This window comes from Hyla sarda, chromosome 4 (genome assembly GCF_029499605.1).
Source record: "Hyla sarda isolate aHylSar1 chromosome 4, aHylSar1.hap1, whole genome shotgun sequence".
NCBI lineage: Eukaryota > Metazoa > Chordata > Amphibia > Anura > Hylidae > Hyla > Hyla sarda.
The window spans coordinates 365,851,535-365,867,552 of NC_079192.1; positions in this window are offsets into that span (position 1 = coordinate 365,851,535).

Genomic DNA, 16,018 nt, shown 5'->3' on the forward strand with positions numbered 1-16,018 from the left:
CATGGCACCCTGGGCTTTAAGGACCAATGACGTTCCACAACATCATGGCGTTTTCCGGTCCCTGCCGCTCGCCGGGCAGAGATCAGAACCAGATGCCTGCTCAAATGCTTCAGCAGGCATCCAGGGCAAACGCCGAGGGGGGCCATATCGGGCTGATCGGATCTCTGGGACCCGAACGCCCGGTAATTTTGCATGATCCCGGCTGTCACAGGCAGCCAGGACCATGCTAAAGTATAGGAGCGAGGTGGCAAGCCTGCCACCTCCTCCGATTCCCTGCGAACCGTCGGTTAGTTAACCGACCAATCGCAGGGGGGGGCGGTTACTTCCTCCCGCCCTGCCCGGCCCCTGGAAATCCGGAGAGGACGGGAGGAAGACCGGAGGACGTTGCGGGGGACGGGGAAGTGCTGGGGCCCGGCCCCGGTACTTACCTCATCCCTTAAGACCCGGATCCCGGCGATGAAGATAGCGGCGGCGACAGGTGAGTGGATCTTCAGCCGCGTTCGGGCCCTTTACAGCAATGCACGTCGCCGTAAAGCGACATGCATTGCTGTATTGGGACCCTCTATACTACAACTCCCAGCATGCCCAGCAAGCCCTTGGCGTCTGGGCATGCTGGGAGTTGCAGTTTTGCAACATCTGGAGGTCCGCAGTTTTGGGACCACTATGCCCTTCCAGATGTTGCAAAACTACACATCCTCAGCATGCCCTTACTGTCCAGGCATGCTGGGAGTTGTAGTTCTGTAACATCTGGCCCTTCAGATGTTGCAGAACTACAACTCCCAGCATGCCTGGACAGTTTTGGCATACTGAGAGTTGTAGTTTTGCAACATCTGGAAGGGCACAGATTGGGAACCACTGTATTAGTGGTCTGCAAACTGTAGTCCTCCAGATGTTGCAAAACTACAACTCCAAGCATGCTGGGAGTTATAGTTCGGCAACATCTGGCTCTAAAGATGTTGCCGAACTACTACTTCCAGCATGCCTGAGAATGTTTGGGAGTAACACTGGTTGGGAAACATTGTCTGTTTCCTAACTCAGTGTTTCCCAACCCATGTGCCTCCAGCTGTTGCAAAACTATAACTACCAGCATGCACTGATAGACTGTGCATGCTGGGAGTTGTAGTTTTGCAACAGCTAGAGGTTCCCCCCTGTGAATGTACAGGGTACATTCACATGGGCAGGGGGCTTACAGTGAGTATCAGTCTGCAAGTTTGCGATGCAGCAAATTTTGCGCGGCAACTCAAACTCGCAGCGGGAAACTCGCTGTAACCCCCCACCCGTGTGACTGTACCCTAAAAACACCATACTACACTAACACAAAATAAAATAAAAAGTAAAAAACACTACATATACACACACCCCTACACAGCCCCTCCCCTCCCCTCCCCAATAAAAATGAAAGACGTCTGGTACGCCACTGTTTTCAAAATGGAGCCTCCAGCTGTTGCAAAACAACAACTCCCAGTATTGCCGGACAGCCGTTGACTGTCCAGGCATGCTGGGAGTTTTGCAACAGCTGGAGGCACCCTGTTTGGGAATCACTGGTGTAGAATACCCCTATGTCTACCCCTATGCAAATCCCTAATTCAGGCCTCAAATGCGCATGGCGCTCTCTCACTTCGGAGACCTGTCGTATTTTAAGGCAACAGTTTAGGGCCACATATGGGGTATCGCCAAACTCGGGAGAAATTGCCTAACAAATTTTGGGGGCTTTTTCTCCTTTCACCCCTTATGAAAAGGGGAAGTCTGGGTCTACACCAGCATGTTAGTGTAAAAAAATAAATTTTTTACCCTAACATGCTGGTGTTGCCCCATACTTTTCATTTTGACAAGAGGTAAAAGGGAAAAACGCCCCCTAAAATTTGTAATGCAATTTCTCCCGACTACGGAGATACCCCATATGTGGGCGCAAAGTGCTCTGGGGGCGCACAACAAGGCCCAGAAGGGAGAGTGCACCATGTACATTTGAGGTGATTTGCACAGGGGTGGCTGATTGTTACAGCGGTTTTGACAAACGCAAAAAAAAAAAAAAAAAAAAACACATGTGACCCCATTTCGGAAACTACACCCCTCACGGAATCTAATGAGGGGTGCAGTGAGAATTTATACCCCACTGGTGTCTGACAGATCTTTGGAACAGTGGGCTGTGCAAATTAAAAAATTTGTACAGCCCACTGTAACAAAGATTTGACAGACACCAGTGGGGGATAAATGCTCACTGTACCCCTTGTTACATTCCTCAAGGGGTCTAGTTTCCAAAATGGTATGCCATGTGGGGGTAATTTGGCTGTCCTGGCACCATAGGGGCTTCCTAAATGCGACATGCCCCCCCGAGCAAAATTTGCTATCAAAAAGCCAAATATGACTCCTTCTCTTTTGAGCATTGTAGTTCACCCGTAGTGCACTTCAGGTCAACTTATGGGGTACCTCCATACTCATAAGAGGTGGGGTTACACATTTTGGGGGGTATTTTCTGCTATTAACCCTTGCAAAAATGTGAAATTTGGGGGGGAAACACACATTTTAGTGATTTTTTTTTTTTTTTACGTATGCAAAAGTCATGAAACCCCTGTGGGGTATTAAGACTCACTCCAGCACTGCCAAGTTTGTGGCTTTTATAATATTGGAGGTACCACAAATTAAACTCTCTGCTGTCATACTTTAGTTTTACTATTTGTCCGAACTATTTAAATAATTTATTTTAAAAAAAATTATAAAAAATGTATTAAAAGTTTTTTATATGCAAATGTGGTATCAAAAAAAAGTACAGATCATGGCGCAAAAAATGAGCCCCCATACCGCCGCTTATACGGAAAAATAAAAACGTTATAGGTCATCAAAATAAAGGGATTATAAACGTACTAATTTGGTTAAAAAGTTTGTGATTTTTTTTAAGCGCAACAATAATATAAAAGTATGTAATAATGGGTATCATTTTAATCGTATTGACCCTCAGAATAAAGAACACACGTCATTTTTACCATAAAATGTACGGCGTGAAAACGAAACCTTCCAAAATTTGCAAAATTGCGTTTTTTGTTTTCATTTCCCCACAAAAATAGTGTTTTTTGGTTGCGCCATACATTTTATGATATAATGAGTTATGTCATTACAAAGGACAACTGGTCGCGCAAAAAACAAGCCCTCATACTAGTCTGTGGATGAAAATATAAAAGAGTTATGATTTTTAGAAGGTGAGGAGGAAAAAATGAAAACGTAAAAATTAAATTGTCTGAGTCCTTAAGGCCAAAATGGGCTGAGTCCTTAAGGGGTTAAGTTGCATGCTTGTGAGCAGCTTTTGCCCTTTCAGGTTAGGATGAGAAGAAGATTTCTGAGAGACAGTTAAGGTGGTACTCTGGTGGAAAAAAAAACATTTTTATTGACTGGTGCCAGAAAGTTAAACAGATTTGTAAATTAATTCTATTTAAAAATCTTAATCCTTCCAGTACTTATCAGCTGCTATATGCTCCACAGGAAGTTATTTTCAGTCTGACCACAGTGCTCTCTGCGAACACCTCTGTCCATAACAGGAACTGTCCAGAGCCGAAGAGGTTTGCTATGGAGATTTGCTTCTAATCCAGACAGTTCCTGACATGGACAGAGGTGTCAGCAGAGGGCACTGTGGTCAGACACAAAAGAAATTCAAAAAGAAAAGAACTTCCTGTGGAGCATACAGCAGCTCATAAGTACTGGAAGGATTTAGATTTTTAAATAGAAGCAATTTACAAATCTGTTTAACTTTCTGGCACCAGTTGATTCTAAAAAAAAAATAAAAAAAAAATTCCACCGGAGTACCCCTTTAAACACAGTAATAGTGTGTGTTCAGACCCCACAGAACTACTGCTGCATAGTGACATTTTTTTTGTGTAGCACACTGCTAGAAAAAAAGGTGTGCAAACATGGGTTTTATGTCATATTTGGGCACAGTTGTGCAAGCGAAAATTTAAGTGCTAGTATTTGCAAGTGGATGGGGAAATGAGCAAAACATCTTTTGTGATCTAAGAAAACACATTACATACTAATCACTGCTGTAGATTCAAGGGTATAAGCACACGTATATATGTTAATATTTTTTTTTCTTTGAGTTCATAAACACTAGAGTTGAGTTAGCCGAGCCCTCCAAACCGGGAATCAAACCAAACTTCAGGGGGTTTGTGTTTCGCCAAACTTTCAAAAATTACCATGTTTGGCTTGCGTGAACCTGGCATTGTCAGGGCTGAGCAGTGCTCGCAGCTGACAGTCTCAAGTACAGCTCAGCCCAGCAAGGAAGGAGTTATACAGCCTTCTATATGGCTGCATATTACAGGAAGAGATCACTTGAAAAAATGGGGTTAAATTGTTTCACTTGTAGCTCCACAGGTGTCTACCTAATGAAGGGGGCAGATCTTTGTAAGATTTGCTATTTATTCGTGTCTTAAGGCTAAAGAGTTCATACCTTGTCAAAGGCTAAGGAAACACCTCGGTTTTTATCGTATTTTCCTGCCTTCTATGCATGTTTTTACCTCCATGGAGATTGAATAAATTCTATACTTTTTTATCCACTCTGGAAGTACTGGAGTTTTTCACTATGGATTTTTTCAAGTGATCTCTTCCTGTATTGTTTGCCTCGTGGAGCGGCCATGTTTCCCGTGCACCCAGACTGGATGAGCAGCAGAGACCAAACACTACGAGGGTGAGCTGTATATATGAGCTGTATATATTTTCCAGTATCTCTATGGCTGTATATTGTATATAGTGAAGAGAGTGATACTTACCTTTCATCATTGGTCCAGGCCTCTCTTCACTATATACATTATACAGGCTGCATGATTATTACCCCCCCCCCCTCCAAGAAGTTAAGCAGCGCTTTCCTTGCAGGGCAAACACATAGCACTCAGCCAAGCAAGATGTTACTTTAAACCATTGACCAGTTATAGTAAAACACCAAACACTTTCCAAAAGTTCAGTGAGCTGAAAAACAGGAGAGATATTCCGACGGCAACCAAGCACAGCTCAGCTTTCCTATCTTAACAAGATTTTGTAGAGTGAAAGCTGAGCTGTGAATGGCTGCTGGGAATAGGTTGCTAAGTGATGGGAAAAGCACTCCTTTCGGTCTCTAGTCTTTATTGCAGGTGGCGTGCATTTCAACTGCAATAAAGCCCACAGACTGAGGTGTGCCTCATCAATCTTCATTTCTATGTAAGTTTAAAAAAAAATAATTTTCACCTCACCTTCTAAAAATCATAACATTTCAATTTTTAACCTTCACACTCCTATGAGGGCTTGTTTTTTTGTGCCAATTTTTCTTTTTAATTACATCAATCATTTCACCACATAATCTACAGCGAGACAAAAAAAAAATTTGTGGGTCAAAATATTTGTGGGTCAAAATTTCGGGCTTCCGCTTCTACGCAGTGCACTTTTTGGTAAGAATGACATGTTCTCCTTATTCTGTAGGTCCATATGGTTACAACGATACTCAAATGATATAGATTTTATTTTGTTTTACTTAAAACTTAAAAATTTAAAAAATGTTTATGTTTAAAAATGTCCTCTTCTTACCCATCTACTTTTTTTTTACAGGGATGTGTGAGGGCTCATCTGTTTCACCCTGTGATCTTTAGTTTTTATTGATAGGACTTTTTGATCGCTTTTTATAAAAAAAATTTATGGTATACAAAGAATTTCTCAATTCTGGTCTTTGGTATTTTTTTTTATGTATACGCCGTTGACTGTGCGGTTTAATTAGCATTATATTATTATAGATCGGACATTTATGCACACGGCAATACCTGCAATCCTTAGATTGTATACACTGTTCAATGCTATGCTGTAGCATAGCACTGATCAGTGTTATCGGTGCTTCATTGCTCCAGACTGCCATGGCTGACTGGAGCTTTGGATTACTGATCAGACAGAGAGAAGGCAGGTAAGAGCCCTCCTGCTGTCCTCTCAGCTGTTCAGGATGCCTTAATTTTACTGCAGCGGTCCCCATCAGCCCACTGAGCTAGCAGGCATTACTTTTTTTCCATTTTAGATGCCTCAATCAACTTTGATTGTGGCATCTAAAGGGTTAATGCCAGACATCAGCCCAATCATCAATGTCCGGCATTAGCCATAGGTCCTTGTTGGTGATAGCAACCAGGACCAACCTGGTATGAATCATGCTCAGCTCCTGAGCGTGCTACATATAACTGGAGCTAAGGGGTTAAAGTTATAAAAAAAATTGTAGTAAAACACATTGGGGGAGATTGATCAAAACCTGTGGAGATTGATCAAAACCTGTGGAGATTGATCAAAACCTGTGGAGAGGAAATATTGACCAGTTGCCCATAGCAACCAACCAATCTTTTATTTTCCCGAGGCCATGTTAAGAATGAAAGAAGCAATCTGATTGGTTGCTATGGGAAAATGGTTAACTTTTACTTTCCACAGTTTTTAATTAATCTCCCTCCAATTCTCTAAAAACATTACACTTCATGAAGGCCAATTTTCACTGACATAGAGAACATCTTAAAGGGGTACTCCATTGAAATTTTTTTTTTTAAATCAACTGGTGCCATAAAGTTAAACAGATTTGTAAATTACTTCTATTAAAAAAATCTTAATCCTTCTAATACTTATCAGATTCTGCAGATTCTGCATGCTCAACAGGAAGTTCTTTTCTTTTTGAATTTCCTTTCTGTCTGACCACAGTGCTCTCTGTCATCAGTTGATTTAAAAAATATTTTTCCAGTGGTGTACCCCTTTAAGGACATGGATTGGGACTGTACCCTCAGCAATAAAAGTACACAGGATAAATTAGACATTGTTAATAGCACCCTGAATAGATTTTGTGTAACAAAACTGAGTGCAAGTCAACTCTCCTAGATGCACTGCTGCAGCATGGACTAGAGATGAAATCTGGGATATGGAAGAAATAAAATGGTTGTCCAGTGCAGCAGCTCCCGATAAGCTTCTCACTTTAATTAGGTATTAAAAAGCATATCAAAATTAAAAAGAAAGTGTCCAATTCCCAGGAGGTCCAATTAAAACTTAACGTTTACTCAATGCAAAGTTGAAAAATCATTCCAGTGAAGGAAATTGACATGTCACTCATAAAAGGAGGAGTGAAAAGCCAATGCATTTCAGGCATAAGCTCTTAGTCATGGAAATGATACCACCCGACTGAGGGATTTAAATACAGAAGCCCAAATGGCACAGACCCCATTTCAGGTATGCCCATCGGCACTCCAAACCGGAACTGATGTAGTGACCCTTCAGAAATCAGGTTATTTTATTTTATTTATTTTATGTAGAATGTTTGAAGTTGTGTGTATAGGAAGGAGACTATATATGGTCCTTGCAGGTGTGGGAAAGTGAGGTGGAGTAAGATATGTGAGTAAGTGGTTGAGAGAGATTAGGTTGAGATATGAGAGATTGGATGTTGTTAATACTTGTTCGAGTATTATTTTGTAACATGTATTTGTCTATATTATGTATCATGGAAAATCAATAAAATATATCATAAAAAAAAAAAATCAGGTACAATGCACAGGTGCAGCATAATGGTAGTCCGATTCAGACTCACACCCTCTTACCTCAAAACACACATGTGCATGGGGCTAAATGTGTGGTTATATATGTTTGCTACCAATCGCTCAATAAGAAAAAAGGGAAGGAGGGCCATAAATATGATCCACTAATGCCAAAAAAACACACATAACAGCCAGGTCTAGAAAATTCAGATTTCACAGACAAACATAGAAAAGCAAGGGAGCAGCACCCTCTTAATATACAACTCTTCACAGTGAAATATTCCACTTGCTTGTGACCATCCAAATAGGTACTGACAGTAAGTGTTCAATAATAGACACATTGGAGAATGCACAAATCACAGCATCTTGTAACACAACGCTCGCACACTCAAACATAATTCTGGATATTGGGTGCAAAAAAAAAATCGACTATCTTGGAAAAGCAACCACATAAAACAGGACAAATGCATCATTGGACTAGCATCAGCAATATTACAACCGGAATATAATGAAATATGCATTCTCAGAGGGCCATATACCGCATGATGTGGGCTACGTCCTGGGCTTCATGCAGGCAAGTGCAGTTTGATAAAAAGATGAACAATAATAATAAATAAATGAATTCACCAAAGGATGTAAGCAATGTATCCTAGGTGTATAGTTCTTGCATCTTTGGGTAATTATGCTACAGAAGTGTTTTTACCATGTAACTTAGGTTAATAATCTCAAGATCCACACATCTATCTACAGTATATGACAACAGTGTATTTCTCCACATGAACTAGCACAAGTATTCAAGGTTGTTGTGCGACAATAGGATTATAGTATTGTTGGGTCTATAATATTCTGATATTTTGATCGCTATATTTATACTCATATGCCTTTGCTAAAATGCTATATGTTATTGCTAAATATTGCAGTCTGTAGTCTTATTTGTGTTTTTGGGTAGTCTTGTGGGAGTCTGGACAGCCTAAATAAATCGACCCTCTAGGATTTAACTCTTAGCGACAGAGATATTCACGCTGTGTTGTTCTCTTGCTCTCTGTTTTAAGTCGCTTGTGATTGACTGCCTCTTTAAATAGGTTCGGAAGGCAAAAGCAGAGATTTTTTTTCTTTTTGCTTGTCACAAACTTGCAAGCTTATAAAAAAAATGTTTTCCTCTTAGTTAGCTGTGAATTCCTTATCAGGAGCAGCAGATACAAGGTACTGTAGCAAGGTCAAATTTGTTTCCTAATGCCAGGGATTTAATTGTGAGTGACTCTTTGTTTTTTTTGAGTCTTTAAAAATCCATTTTTTTTTCCTGATTGTTCAGATTTAATTTAATTTTAGATTTTTTAATCTAGCCTAGTGGATTCGGTCAAGGAAGCAAAAGTGTCGTGGATTTTTGAGTTCTAGGTCCTCTAATAACTTTTTTGGGGTGTACTGTTGGTCTCGATAACTTTTCAGGATGTCAGACAAGCTGATAGCTTCAGATAGTATCAGCCAAGTAACTTTTTCTGTATTGGAGGACGGCATTACTAATAACTTCAGACAGTACTGGAGCAAAAATTGGCTCTCGTAGCTTTTGTACCGTAGTAGTAAGGCACCAGAGAAGAAGATTATAGTAGCATTATACACACTGTGGTTGTCACTCTTTTGATTTGGTGTTCAGTATCAATTTGTTTGGCCAATCCACTGAGAGTTTTTTATTTTGATATGGTAATTTGCAACCCTCTCTCTATCTGAGACTTAAAAAAATTGGGCCCGGTTTGTTATGTCACTGGAGGCATTCTGAATATTGTCTCTGGACTCCCGTGCACCCAACGGACTCAACTATCGAGATGATCTCATGTATATTTATTGACGTAGTCTCATTATACTTTATAGATATATATCTCTTTATTTATACATTCATAAGCTAATATCTGGGATCTTTTTTGGTTGTATTCTCATTTAGGTCTATGCTGAATTGTTTTTGACCCTCATGATCTTTCATATGTATATTTGTGATTTTTATCACATATACTTTAATATCTATATGTGCTTACATTCTAACTAATTTATCTTGTACTTATCTACTTATACTGTTTGTCACTGCTACTTATCAAATGCAAAGTAGCGCCATTATTTGCATCCTTTTATATAGGTGCCAGTAGTTATCCCCATTGTTACTGTAACTATTTCCAACATTTTCTTCTGGCATGCTATATGGTTGTATCAGAGCAATTCTTCATCCTGAATATCATATTTATTGCTGAATGTGGACTTATATTCTTTTCTATTTCCGTTGCCTATGGTTACTGCTCTAATAACCCAATATCTATTGTATATTTTCTATTCACTCACAGGGCTGACTAGCTCTTGTCCTCAAAAAATGTATTGCATTATGTTTATGGATAAGGGTTATTCCTTGCTATTTCCTTCATATGTTCATTATTAGTTTATATTTATCTCTACTGTAGATGATCATAGACATTGTGTTTTTTATTTAATCTAACCTACTTCTGTTGGGCCTTCTATTTGTAATCCAATGTAGACACTATATATGACAACTTTGTTATATCATGACTTATGCGAGCATTGGCACTTATACACAGTATGTGGCTCTACATCTTGGTATAACGTTTACACTTATGCATATATACTCTTAATATATCCATCCATACGAATCTACTAGGGTTGATGCGTACCGCATACGTTGTGCCTCTTTGTCTCTAGTCTTTTTGTATAGTATTCCGTCTGCTGCGATACAGGTTGCTATGAACTACTGCATGGTTGTTAGTTTACTTACCTGTCTTACGTCAGGGTGTTTCCTCACCTGGCGGCAATTAACTTCCATGGCCAGGCTCCACAGGAACTGACATCACACGCCGGTCTCTGTGGGAGCCACTCCTTCATACTCAGGTACACTAGTATAAAAACCTTTCTTTTACCTGTATGACTTGCCATGACTAAGAACTCCAAGCAAGTTTGAAACGCGTCAGCGTTCATTTTAGCATACCCATGGGGTTTTTGTTGTTTTCTTTTTGTTCCATGTTTTTAACCATGTGAAGTAAAAGCTAAGTTTTACCCATTTTTTGTGAGCTGGACCCTTCTCCTTCACTCCCTTTGATCTACAGTGTACTGTAGCAAGGTCAAATTTGTTTCCTAATGCCAGGGATTTAATTGTGAGTTACTCTTTGGGTTTTTTGAGTCTTTAAAAATCCAATTTTTTCCCCTGATTGTTTGGATTTAATTTAATTTTAGATTTTTTAATCTAGCCTAGTGGATTCGGTCAAGGAAGCAAAGGTGTTGTAGATTTTTGAGTTCTAGGTCCTCTAATAACTTTTTTGGGGTGTACTGTTGGGCTCGATAACTTTTCAGGATGTCAGACAAGCTGATAGCTTCAGATAGTATCAGCCAATTTACTTTTTCCGTATTGGAGGACGGCATTACTAATAACTTCAGACAGTACTGGAGCAAAAATTGGCTCTCGTAGCTTTTGTACCATAGTAGTAATGCACCAGAAAAGAAGATTATAGTAGCATTATACACAATGTGATTGTCACTCTGACACCCTTTTGGTTTGGTGTTTAGAATCAATTTGTTTGGCCAATCCACTGAGAGTTTTTTTTTTTTTTTTTTTGATAGGGTAATTTGCAACCCTCTCTCTACCTGAGACTTTAAAAAAGAGCTTTGAATTTGTTCAGTTCTTGCATTGATAGACTTTTAGAGCTAGAGATGAACACTTTGTCGCCTTTGTTTAAAAGTCAGACTGCTTCTGTCCCTGGATACTTAGAGGCACTTACAATAGTCATGCACCGTGAAGGGAAGAAGCATCTTGAAAAAATGAAAAAACTTATGACTATCGGTGGCATTCATGAGAAGGGCAGATTACACCAAGATTTATGGGCTGAAGCCATGAAGGAGCATAAAGGAATTCTAGAAGCTAATGATTTGCTGGCATCTGCCCAGGCATGGCATCGTGCGTCATGCGCTATTGCTGAAGAGGGGTATGTGGAGGAGGAGTACAGAGATGAGAAGAGCAATGTGATTATGTATTTGTATTGCAAAGATAGAGACGTTTTACCGCTCGATAATGATGATGATCCTAGCTATTGGTTGTGTCCCCTTTGTGATCAGCAAAATCTGCCTTCAATAAAAGACTGTGTTTCCTGTGGCCAGCCCTGGTCTGTACATGCTCCACCATGTACTGCCACACCACCTCTGTATACTGGAGTAATGGAACCCCCCAAAATGCACCCACCCCACTATATGCTATTCAACCTCCATCTAGTGGTGGCCATGTTACTAAAGTAACTTCCTGTGCTGTCAACCCTCTTGGAGCGCCAGGAAGTACTGCTAGGCCAACTTCCTGTGCTGTCAGCCATCTTGGAGTACCAGGAAGTGTGGCACAACCCACTTCCTGTGCTGTCAGCCATCTTGGAGGACCAGGAATTGCTGCCTCATACATTTCCTCTACTGCCAGCCGTCTGGGCTTACTCAATCTACTTACTCACTGTAATGAGCCCTCATCCAGTACACCCAAACAGAACTTGCCAGTTGCTGGAAGGTTTCCAGACGGAACTTCCTCTAGCAGTCATCCTAGTGCTGAGGCACTTGATCTCTTTCCAGGTATGACTCAGGATGGGGGTTACTTTGTAAATAATGACCAAATCACTGGCCTTTACCCAAATCAAACCCACACACTCCCAGATCAGCCCTCACCAGAAAACTCTGTATTTAATTCTGCTAATAATTGCTGTGCCTCAACAAGAAGTCAAACTTTTTTACCCAGTGAAGCCAGTTCTCCAGCCCAAGATAAACCCCATGCACAGTTTCAGTCTCCTATCACTGATCATCATCATCAGTCCCTAGGAAAGATATCACTTTCACCTGGTAATACAATAACACCTACTGTGGTGCAATTTCATGGGCATCCCAATACCTCCAACAGTAACATGTACCAAACCATTATAGCAAATATGGTGTCTGAATCTTTTCAACCGGCCCTTGGAACAAAGATCTGGAATAACATCCTACTCCGGATTGGCATGGGTTCCATGGAAACCCAGCAAGTGCAAGCTATAGTTAACCCTGCAAATCCATATCTTCAGCATAATGATGGCCTTGCTGCTGCCTTAGTGCAGGCAGGGGGGGATAGTATACAGCATGACTCTGATCTGTTGGTTATGCAACAAGGGCCCATTTCAACCTACCAACTGGCCATTACAGGCTCTGGGACACTGCCTTGCAACATGATAATGCATGTTGTTGGTCCCAGATATTCCTCTGCCCAACATGATGCCTGCATTAGGTAGCTTTAGTCCACAATACACCACATTCTTGACCTATCAGGAGAGAAGGAAATTTCCTCTCTGGCCATTCCACCCATCAGTTCTGGACTCTTTGGATTTCCTCCTAATATCTGTGCCAATGCAATAGTGTCCAGTATTAAACATCACAAGCCAATACCAACCTTGCAAGAAATCAGGCTTATCTCTAAAACATACGAAACAGTCCAAGCTCTGGTGGATGCTGTCAACTTGTTCAAGAAACCCAACCTATTGGGTAAACACCCAATGCCACAAAATGATTCAGATAACCTACAACATGGATTTCCCAGATTCACGCCAACTGAACTTTTGCCCATACAGCTTAATGATTCCAGAGATCTCCTGCATAGTTTTGGTGAATCCAGTCCACTGCAAACTATGCCAATACCACTTACCTATAGTGGTATTAAAGGGTCTGAAAAACCTCTTTCAGAAACTCCTTACAAATATGTTCCGTTTACCTTGGTGCAAGTAAATAGTCTTGTAGCCCAACTCCCTGACCCAGAGAAACAGCCAATGCCTTTCTACAGAAGAATCAAGCAAATCCAACAAACCTATTCATCAGTATGGGAGGAACTGGAGACGCCTTAATAGCGCTGCTATTGTGGACGAGGAGACATACTCTTCTGGAAAAGAATTCTGACAACAAATGCAAGCCTGGGCCAGAGGCAGTCTAATTTCTCTGATACCTACAGAATCAGCTGAAAAGTTCTTCTCCAGACCACTTAACCTCTTAAGGACTCAGCCCATTTGGACCTTAAGGACTAAGACAATTTTATTGTTACGTTTTCGTTTTTTCCTCCTCCCCTTCAAAAAATCATAACTCTTTTATATTTTCATCCACAGACTAGTATGAGGGCTTGTTTTTTGCGCGACCAGTTGTCCGTTGTAATGCCATCACTCACTTTACCATAAAATGTATGGCGCAACCAAAAAAATGCTATTTGTGTGGGGAAATTAAAAAGAAAACCGCAATTTTGCTAATTTTGGAATGTTTTGTTTTCACGCCATACAATCTCAGTTCACATTACAGGTTTTGTCAACTTCAACACCAATAAAAAATATGCGGTTAAAAACTACAGTTTAAAACTGACAGTGTAAAATTGTTAAGAGAACAATTATTTTGTGGAATTTCGTGGTGCTGATTTGTCATGGCCCATCGAAATTGAGCAATACACTCAAATTTCTGAAAGTGTTTTGCCTGAGCCCGATGACAATGTTCCTCTACTTTCACCTATCATAGTTGAAGAGGCTCTTCATGAGAATGAAGAATCAATTGAGGAGACCATTGATAATTCAGCAACTACATACATTGATACTGAGGACAGATCATTCCACAACAGTGATGCAGAAGAACAAACAGAGGAGTTTTCAGTGGAAAGTAGTGATGAAGATATGGATCAAGACGATGACTTTGAAGATTTATTTTTCATCAATGAAGATGTTGTTCGTGATGTAAAATTCCTGATTTTCGAATTCTGTTTTAAAAAATGTATTAAGTTAATTCCCTGCCCTGTGAAAAGAAAGAGAAATTTGTCGTTTGATTAAGTACCGCAAAAAAGTACAGGGAAGCATGATATCCATAGAGGTTAAATGTAATAAAGGACATATACGTAAACTATGGACATCTCATACGGCCAATCATACGGAATCAACCTACTGGATATATTTTGATAAGTGCTGCCACTGTTCTAAATGGCAATAATTTTACCAAAGTTGAAAGTTTCCTAAACATTTTAAAGATGAAAAGCATAGGAAAGTCCACCTTTTTTAAAAACCAAAAGGATTTTGTTTTTTCTAGGACAGACTTAGAATGGCAACAAGAACAAATATCCATTCTGGAGGAAATGTGTAAAGCCCCAGCCTTTTTTTAAGGAGATGGCCAATCTGATTCACCAGGATATTCTGCAAAATATTGCACATATACCCTAATGGATGCTGACACCAAGAAAATATGTGCTTTTCATGTGGAACACCTTTTACCTACCACCACCTCCGTTGCAATGGAAAAAATTGCATTTAAGAAACCATCAATGAGTGGCTATCCAAAAATGTGGACATATCAATGATTGCTACAGATAGGCACATTTTTATTACAAACATTCTAAGGGAGTAGTACCTCTTTATCGAATATCAGTTGGACGTTTGGCATTTGGCCAAATCCGTAGCAAGCTAAATAGTTGCTGGTGCCAAAATGTGAATGTTATGACTGACTGGGTGGACAGGTAGAGTGAGCCCTGAGCTATCCCTTGTAACACTCTTCCTGCCTGCTTGCCCATCCACCCTAAGTGGTGATTCGACAACTTGAAGCCGGTCCCTCCCTGCGCTACAGTGCAGTGGTGCAAAAACAAATAATATACGTGGTTGGTCACAAGCCAGAAACAGAAATGGAAAACTACCAGACAACCAGATATACCAGACAGGATACAAATACTAACAGGGCAGAATATAATGTATTAACAAACAGATAAACAGCAGACATGATTAAATGAACAAGACTAGGTATTGAACAGGTATACAGCAGAATCGAAGAAATGCAGGAGATGAACAGAAGAACTGAGAGCTAAAACACTAAACTGATCAGGTAACATAGGACACTGTTCACATTGGGACACAGAACAAGCAAACTGGACACCCCACTCCACAAAAAGGAGTAGATGGCATAATAAAGCCAAATAGAGTACTAGCCAGCGGGGCACACACCACCGTGTGATCAGGATGCTGACCTAGTAGGAAACAGTAATATAAAAACATGAAACACTAGACCAAAACCGGATAAGTCAAAATTGACTCAAGGATACCAAACAGGAATTAATACATACAGAGCACGGGTAACAAGCAAGACTAGAACCAGATGAGTCTTCATAGACTCCAGGATACCAAACAGGAATATAACATACAGAGCACAGGTACTCTAGACTAGACTCAGACAGTGTGAACACAGACTAAGGCGAAAGGACAAACTAATCCTAAAACCGACAAATGTAACAGACTAAAATCTACAATAAACAAGACTAATTAACCATGGCTAAAACTCAGATAAAATCACAAGATAAATAGAAGGTGCATGCTCAAGCATACTTGGAAGTGTATTGCACAATAACCAGCACCAGAATGCAGAAGAACACTGGTTAAAATAGACACACCCGAGATCTCATTGGTTCTGAGCATTAACCATTTCCAATCCAAGGAGAATGGCAAACTGCTCAGAACAAACTAGTGTGTGAA